At 40.4% G+C, this 6,589-nt stretch overlaps 1 non-coding gene across 1 annotated transcript; it reads right to left on the reverse strand.

The window, feature by feature from the left end:
• Positions 1-4,651: 4,651 nt before the first annotated feature.
• LOC141610000 (small nucleolar RNA R71) lies at positions 4,652-4,758 on the reverse strand. Its single transcript, XR_012527897.1, has one exon. It is a non-coding gene; the product is annotated as a small nucleolar RNA R71 (small nucleolar RNA).
• Positions 4,759-6,589: the final 1,831 nt, after the last annotated feature.

Raw genomic sequence — 6,589 nt, forward strand, 5'->3', positions numbered from 1 at the left:
GAATTAGTTAATCAAGTGCCTGCTTACATGAAATTTATGAAGCAACTTTTATCTAAAAAGAAGTCACTTGAAATTGTGCAATCTGTCGCACTAACTGAGGAGTCATGTTCTTATCTGACCCATACTGCACCTCATAAGCTAGAAGAACCAGGAAGCTTTTTAGTCTCATGTAGTATTGGCACCTTTACTATTGAGAAGGCCTTGTGTGACCTAGGAGCCAGTATTAGTGTAATGCCCTTCAGTCTTGCTAGGACGTTGAAATTGACTAGGTTTACAGTTACCAACATGACAGTACAGATGGCCGATCGATCTGTGGTCCAGCCAATAGGAGTCTTAGAGGACATTCCTGTGCAAATAGGAAAGTTCTTTTTCCTTGTTGACTTCGTTGTACTAGATATGCCCGAGGATGCCTACATTCCTATCATATTGGGTAGACCATTTCTGCACACTGCTGGTGCAGTTATAGATGTTGGTTCAGGGACTCTGACCTTCAAAGTGGGGAAGCATTCCATTGTCTTTGCCCAGACAGCTAAGAAGAAAGACCTCATGTGGCCAGTCACTTGTAATACGGTTTCTGAAAAGAAATCTTATTTTGTGCTTTTTGATATGCATGTCTCTATGCCTGTTTCTGCTATAACACCTCCGCCCCAGATTGGGAGCAAATTGGAGGAAGACTCTTCTGTTTTGGATATTGCAGGAGCTGGTTTGGGGAAGGAATAGCCGCATGTTGCTCCAGCTGTGAAGGAGCCAATCGTTCAAAGAGGCGGTTTAGGATGTCTTAGCTATGGCACAGATGAGGAGCCTGATGAGGAGCTAGTCAAAGTGACGGAGTCCGATTTGGATTCTGACGAGTCGGACGAGGTCATTGATTGGGGAGATGCTGAAGCTGTTGATCCGTTGATTTCTGCGGATGTTGGAGTTGATAGGAGTGCAGCTGAGAAGATGAGCACTGTTGAGGCTATTTCTTGTAGCCAGGAGCCGAGCAAGTGGGCCATTCCATGGCCGTTCTTGATCAACTATTAGTTGATTAAGACTTTTTCAAAAACAAACACTTTATTTGCTTTCGTTAAACTTTCTTTTTATTGCTTTTGTGTGCGCGAGACTTTGCATTTTAATAAGTTTGCTTAGGATTTTAAATGCTTAGACTGTTACTTTGGGTTTTGCGCAATTTTGGGCGCGTTATTATGTGCATTTACAGGTTTATGGACCATATTAGCTCGAGTTATTGAGCTAATTGAAGAAATCAGAAAGTTACAGCAGGTATTTCAGTCGATCGACTGGCCAGTATGGTCGATCGACTGAGCTGCGAATTCCAGGAGCTTCTGTTCCTGTTCACTCTGGTCGATCGACTGGGTGATGTGGTCGATCGACCATGTTCGTTGCTGTATCTGTTTTCGATCATTCCCCTGCTGTGTTTGGTCGATTTGCGGAGTTGAGGGAGTCTTTTCTCCACTTTATTCTCCGACTCATTTCTGTTTTCTTCCGTTTCTTTATTTTACACATAATGTTGTGTTTCATAAATTGTTTTCTCGGATTACGCGCGGTATTTTCTGTCTCTTCAGGTACCTATGGTAGCACTGCTGGCTACTGAAACCTTCTAGCTCACGCTGGTTTGGGGAGGTTTCCTTTTGCTGCGCTTAAAGTCTTGTGAGTTTTCCGAGTTCTTATTTCATGTCTTATGTAGTTAATTTTCGCAAATTCCCGTTTTCCTTTTATTTCATTACATGATTTTGTACAATGGGGACATTGTGTGATTTGGTTTGGGGAAGGGTTTTGCGTTGTATTTCATCTGCTTGCATTCACGTTTACATTTTTGTCTTGCATTGTTGTTTATTTTCTCTTATATATACAGAAAAACCAAAAAAAAAATTGAAAATTTTCAAAAATTTCAAAAAAATGCACGTTTATTTTAGCATATAGGTCGAGTCGGAACGGTAGTATTTCAATGATGACATTGCATTTTCAGCCGTTTATGCCTAAGCCTTGCTAATTGACATGTTATTAGTAGAATCATTTGCATAGTGTGGACAGCGGGGGGCCCACGGGGGCGCTTGGGAGGAAGAGAACAAGCGTTTGAATTTTTGTTGGAGTCGCCACCAATTTTTATGGGAAATTGGAACCGTTCGAATACCTCGTGCCATGTCAAGACACAAAGTAGTGACATGAACACTAAGCAATCGTTACTGATGTGACCATAATTGGCGCATATTTAGCCCCCGAATTACCATTGTTTCCATGCTTTTTAGTGCCTATTTGGGTCATTTCTTATCTTTAGTTCTTTGTTTTGCATATTCTTTGAGATTTTGATCCCTTGGTAGGAAAGGAGTAAGAATCTTGCATTTTCATGGCAAAACGAGGCTAAATTGATTGTATTCAATGACCAAGCATCAAGAAGAGACAAGACTAGAAGGCTTTTGTACATATCATAGTAGAAGAACAATGTTGAGAAAAGGATCCTTAAGTCCCCGAGGAAATCCCCAAGGAATTTATGAAGAAAAGGGAAGAAAAGAAGAAGAATTGACGCTGAACTACAATCCGAACGGATTGTACCAAATCCGCCCGTCCGTCCAGCCCAATCCGAGCGTCCCACCTTAGAATCCGCTCGGATTCCCCCAGCACAATCCGAGCGTCCCTCTCCTGAATCCGCTCGGATTCCTCAGCCCAGATTCGGCCGTCCCGACTCCAATCCGCACGGATTTCAGTACAGCACGATTTTCATTCTTCAAGCTACGAAAAGAGAAGCCCTTCTCTCATAAAATACCGGATTCTCCTTGCTCAACTTAAAAAGTGTAATTACAAGTTTAGCCCTTAGTTAACCCTAATGCATCCTCCCTAATTTTCACTATAAATACCCCATTAGTCTAATTAGAGGAGCATGTTCTTCTTATCAATAATTAGTGTAGTTAATATCAATCAAATCTCTCTTCAATATTGTAATCAAGTATTAATCAAGTTTTAATCCAAGTTTTAGTTCTTTAATCTCTCTCTTGTTCTTCCTTTATTTTGGGTAATTGAAGATTATTTGGGTTATTATTGGGAGATTGACAACCTCTCAATCTAGGATTCAAGTACTTCTATTATTCTTGCTTTATTATTGGAATCATTAGTAGGTATAATCTCTTAATCCCTTTTTAATTATTGTTAATTACTTTCATTTATTCATCATGTTTCATTATGTTAGTATGATTGACAACCTTTCTAGCATGATCAATATGATAATGAGTGAGTAGTCTCTTAGCTAGGGTTTAATGGGTGATTAGGGGAAACCAACATGGGGGATGATTCATGCTTAAATCAATATGCTTTCATATCCTATTTGCTTGCTTGTTTTGATCTTAATACATGCACATGTTATATTTGATGAAATGCTAAGCCTATGAATCCTTGCATTTACTATCATCTTCTATCCTTTCAACTTGACTTGTAAGACATAACCCAACTCGAGTCTTGTTAGACCATGCATTTGTTGAGTAGGAAAGATTAAGTCGACTTGTAGGTGTTGTACAATCTAATCGATTCGGCTCCGGGACCCAAACTTTCCTAGGATTGTAAGATATAACCCAACTCAATCCATCACAACAATAATTGCTTGCTTATAATTTGAGAACATGTTTGTATGATCATATCCCATGATTCCCCTATGAACCCATGACACCCTAGTGCCTTTAATCAATTGTTTACACCCCATTTTTATTCATCTTGCTTGTTTATTTTCATTGTTATTTTAGTTTAGTAACCTTCTACATCAACCCAATTTGTGACACCCCCTAGACAGTACTAGTTACAATAGAATTCTCATTTCAATACCCGTCCCTTGGGATCCGACCTTTACTTGCCTCTTTACTAATTGTAGAGTTGTTTGTGAAGTATAAATTGTGTTTTGTATCGACCATTGACCAACGACCACATATGCTTAATTGTGAACACGAAATGGCCTCGATCAAAAATGGCGCCGTTGCCGGGGACGGTGTTTAATTGATTTAAGATTTCTTTTATTGTTATTAGTTGTGTCTTTTTCACCTTGGGGAAGTAAAACTCCTCAAGGTTTGTTCTAATTGTTTTCGAGTTGTTTGATATTTTGCATGTCTAGAAGGTTACAAAGAGATTTGTTACCTTTTGACCGTGAAATCGAAAGAACCTTGACGAATAATAGGAGACTTGTTAGGAGGAATTTGGGAGGTGTTGGTGAAGTTGTTCAACCCACTAGTGAGTTTGTCAATCCTTTCGCAATAGAAGGAGAAGAGAACCCATTAAACAATACCACACAAAATCCACCTACAATGCCTAAATTCTCGTCACACTCTATACCCACCGAGGAGAATCTACCAAATGGTACTCCTACACCGCAACATCTCACCGGTAATTTTATTGCCAAGTCCGCCTTCATCCAACTAGTTGAGAGGAGCCAATTCAGGGGAATGCCTAGTGAGGACCCTCATTCTCATATGGAAACCTTTTGCGATTATTGTGATGCTATCTCTCAAACGGGCGTGACTCAAGACCAAATAAGATGGGTCTTATTTCCTTTTTCGTTAATCGGCACCGCAAAGCAATGGTTGAAGGGCCTTGATAAGGCCACCCTTGGAATAGATTCTTGGAAGAAGTTAGCTCTAGCTTTCTACAAAAAATTCTACCCACCGAAAAGACTAACATGCTAAGAGCTCAAATTACGGGTTTTAAGCAAAGGGATGAAGAATCTTTGTATGAAGCTTGGGAGCGGTTCAAAGGTATTTGTCGCTCATGTCCTCACCATGGACTTAGCGAATGGTTTTTAGTGCAACAATTTTGGAATGGTTTATATGAAGATTCAAGGAACATTCTCAATATGGGATCAAATGGAATGTTCACCGAAGTTGATGACAATCAAACATGGAACAAGATTGAGGAAATGGCGGTCCATAATTCACAATATAGTAGGCCTCGCAAGGCTACTAGAGGAGGAAAGCATGAAGTGGACTCCGTTACTCAATTGGGTGCTCAACTTAGTGCTCACATTGACACAATCAACTTGAAGTTTGAACAAGCTATGGCTAGACTTGAGGAAAACTCAAAATCATCAAAGCATCATGTCAATGCCATGACGGCATCCTCATCAATCCCAAGTGGGATATGTGAGAATTGTGGAACTTTGGGTCATGACCCAAGTGAGTGTAGGGGAACAACCGAACAAGTTAATGCCTTCCAAGCTTACAAAAGTGGTACCCCTTATTCAAATTTTTACAATGAAAACACCAAGTTCCATCCAAATCTCTCATACAAAAGCCAAAATATTCAAAACCCTCAAACAACATACACTCCACCACCCATGAGAAATCAAAATCAAAGACCCTTTTACAATCAAAACCAAGGTTACCAAAATCAAAATCCATACAATCACCAAAATGACCAAGGTTTTGATGTCCAAAAAGCGGTCCTCCAAATGCAAAAGAATCAACAAGAATTTTTCACTCAAATGCAAAAAGATAGCCAAGCAAAGGACACCACCATCAACAACATTCTAGCTCACACCAAGATGTTGGAAACACAATTGACTCAACTAGCATCTTCAAGCTCACAAAGACAAAAGGGGCAATTACCACCTCAAAGTAATCCCCCTAGACATGAAACGGTTAGTGCCATTCACTTGAGAAGTGGTACAAGATATGAGGCACCGAAGAAGCAAGTTGAGGATGAAGTTGTGAGAGCTAGTGAGAATGAAGTTGTTGTGCAAAGCCCCAAAGAAGGGGAATCATCAAAAGAAGAAAGTTCAAAGAAAAATGAAGACAAAGCCAAAGAGAAGGAGCCCATTGTGATTAGACTTCCTTTTCCAAGTCGTCAAGCCAAGCCCAAATTCGATGATCAACTTGGAAAGTTCATGGAGATTGTGAAGAACTTAGAAGTCTCAATTCCTTTCACGGAATTAATCAATCACGTACCGGCCTATGCAAAGTACATGAAAGATATCCTCACAAAGAAGAAGTCGATCCGGAAACTTGAGACTATCGCCTTCACTAAGGTGAGTAGTGCAATACTTCAAAGGAGTTCACCTCCAAAGTTAAAGGATCCGGGAAGCTTCTCAATACCGTGTACCATTGGCGACACGACGATCAACAAAGCCTTATGTGATCTAGGGGCTAGTGTGAGTGTCATGCCGTACTCGGTAAGTAAAAGGTTGGGAATGGGAGAGCTTAAATGCACCAATATCACTCTTCAAATGGCCGATAGATCGACGAAGACACCATTAGGGATATGGGAAGATGTCCCCGTGCGAATTGGGAAGTTTTTCATCCCGGTAGACTTTGTCATTGTTGATATGGAGGAAGATTCCAACATTCCAATCATCCTAGGAAGACCTTTCCTACACACACATGGTGCGGTGATTGATGTGAAACATGGAGAGCTCACTCTAGAAGTTGGAGATGAAAGCATAACTTTTAATCTTGACACGACCATGAGAGCTCCTCGTTTGCATGAGCCATGTTTCATGATTGATCATTATAGCCGGAAAGATGAAAGGAAGAAATCGGAACTCCAATGGAGGAAGAAAATTGAAGATGCTCCATTCAAAGAGCAAGTGAATTGTGACAAGGAGAGCTTGCAAAGCTCATCA

This window comes from Silene latifolia, chromosome 10 (assembly GCF_048544455.1).
Source record: "Silene latifolia isolate original U9 population chromosome 10, ASM4854445v1, whole genome shotgun sequence".
In the NCBI taxonomy this organism is placed as follows: domain Eukaryota; kingdom Viridiplantae; phylum Streptophyta; class Magnoliopsida; order Caryophyllales; family Caryophyllaceae; genus Silene; species Silene latifolia.